Below are 2,896 nucleotides of genomic sequence, written 5' to 3' on the forward strand. Positions count from 1 at the left end.
ATTTGTAATTTGAGACATAAAGTTTTATTTAAGTTGGATTCAATTTTATAAGATTCAAAATAAAAATCGAGGCATTCAAAAGTAGTTGATTAAGTTTGATTTCGGGGAGGGGGAACTGATTTTGAGAAAAAGACCAAAGCATTTTCGGGATAACAAAACGGAGTCGTTTCGCAAAAAATAATACATATTCGCGGCGTTTGAATAAAAAACGTCACTATAGTTCAACCTTTTGCGGTGTTTGGATAAAAACGCCACTATTGCTCAGCTTTTAGCGACGTTTGAAACAAAAGCACCATTGTTGACCAATTTTTTGCGGCGTTTGGGCCAAAAACGCCACTAAAAAGCCTCTAAAGCTCTATTTTCCTGTAGTGATTTGTTGAATTGAGAAATATTATTACGTTTTAAAATAATGTCATCCAACCATCAATTGGTCTATTAATCGAATGTTTATCTTTCTTAAAATTTGTATGGGTTCAAATCACAATTGTAAAAAAAAAAAAAGTGAATGTTATATTCAAATATAGAAGCTTTACTTATTATTTCTTTAATATGTATATGTTGAAGTAGAATTATATATTTATTAAAAATTTATATAAAAAGTAATTATAATATTCATTAAAATGATAATATTAGAAGTTTAACATTATAGTATTTTAGGTTTAAATATCAACTTAGGTGTTTTTTATTGATTTTATATAAAATTATTAAAAAAAATAACACCATTATATTCGTATAATTTAAGAATTTGATTGAATTTATTTAAGAAAAGAATTTAATTGAATTAATAGGACTTATAGCAATGAAATTTGAACTTGAACCCTATAATATTTAAAATTCTAACTTTATCGAATATAATTTTTATTTTTTGACTCAATACTTAAACTTTTAAATAGGAATATAAAGATATTTTAATATGTCTGAATTCATGTTGTCTTAGTGCATCAAAAATAATATCAAGAATTGAATTAAAGATCCAATTTCATATATAATTTCAACATGCCAGATTAATTAATCACAACCAAGTAATTAAATTTATAATATTTACTTTCTTATAAGAGACCATTAAGCTAAAACTTTTACTCGTGGGGGGTAGATCTGTGTTCATATGTTATTATCCTCAAATCAAATGCTAAAAATGATAAAGAATAATAACAATAACAATAATAATAATAATAAAAGATTCTCAAAGCCCAATCTCAGCTTCAATTTGGATTAAATGTGTTAAAATTGTTGAATTTACTCTCATACCGATTTGATAAAAAAATTCTGAGTTTATTAAGAATAATTTATTTCATGCTGTAAAAATAAACAAATCCCACCAAAAATAATAAATCAGGCTGGTATTCCAAAGAATCCACTTCATTACAGTAATGTGGTGAAGTAAGAAAGAATGGTATCATAATGACACATACAAAAGTGAAGAAAATCAAAGCCAAAACAAGCCCATAAATTTAATGTTTGAAGAAAGCAATAAGAGAAACAATCAAAGAGAAACCAACAGCGGCGGTGGAAACACCGGCGGAGAATCCAGCTCCAGCGTCTGGTGATGGTGACGGCGCCTCACTAACCTGCGCCGAGGCAACGGTTAAGATAGCCATTACCAAGGCCAACAAAAAGGGCTTCAACTGCGCCATTTCTAGAAGTGAGGAAAAAGCTGAGAGAAATTGGGGTTTTCTTTTCTTCTAAAATGATATGGAAGTTTGATCGGATTTTAGGGAGGGGGAAGGGTGGTATTTTATAAGAAGAGGGAACGGCGCGTTGGGACTACTGAACACAAAAATGATAGTTGGGCAACGTTCACATAACAGCTAATAACACTTGATTCGCCAGGTGTTAAAAGGGTTAGAGCCCACCGGTGTTTAAATCTTTGGAAAAATAGTGACTCTTTGAATATAGTGTGCATGGAATATATGTAAATACTAATCTTTTAACTATACGTTATAAATTCAACACTAACACGTCATTGTATTTTGTTGTTTGTGAAGTGAAATGGTTCTTTTTTCTTTTTCAAAGTAGATTTAATTTAAATATAATATTTTATACAAACCCTACTCTCTCTCTCTTTTTAATTAAAAATTAGTTGTCAGATACCTAATTTCACTAAATATTTGAATTCGGTAAGCTACAAAATAAAACAAAAATTATAAAAAATAACTACTCACATAATCATCCAATCATTAGTTTGTTTCAATTAGATCACTTGATTATAAAAAGGTATAAAATGATTTATTAAGTTATTAAATTTAATTTTCTTTTCCATTTCCATTAAATCAATAATAGGTGTACATCAATTTTAAAAATAAAATTAAATGACACCTAATATCCATGTAATATTAGGAAAAAAGAGTAAATGAATTCCAAAATCATTCAACCCTCACCCAATCTCTCTAAAATATTTACCAACTAAACAAGTCAGTACTATATCGGTGGACGTACTATTTTTGTCTAAATACTTATACATATCAGTATCGATATATTTCTATGTACCATTTTGAACAATGATAAAGCCTTACTAGTTTCTATTGAAGGTTAAAAACATTGAGTTTGAGGTCTCTCCTCACTGATACGAACAGTGAAGTAATAGGCATAATGAAAGAAGTAACATATTCAAGACTTGGGGCAATCCAACAGTGGCTGACTACAAATAGCGGCTTATTAGTTTTGAAACTTTAGGTTTAGGATTTTCAAACATTTCTGCTTACCTTCTAGAGAATCAAAACCAAGAGAAAGAGAAAGGAAAAAAAGCTTCATTTTAGTGTCATTGGTGGCCAAAATGGAGGCTGAAAAATAGCCCCGTGGTGGTGTACAACGTTTCAGGATCATTTTGAGAAATTAAAACAGAGAAGAAAGAAGGAAAAGATTGGGAGGTGGCTGAGAAACATGTAGTTTCATATTT

Source organism: Gossypium hirsutum, chromosome A01 (genome assembly GCF_007990345.1).
Source record: "Gossypium hirsutum isolate 1008001.06 chromosome A01, Gossypium_hirsutum_v2.1, whole genome shotgun sequence".
NCBI classification, from domain to species: Eukaryota; Viridiplantae; Streptophyta; class Magnoliopsida; order Malvales; family Malvaceae; genus Gossypium; species Gossypium hirsutum.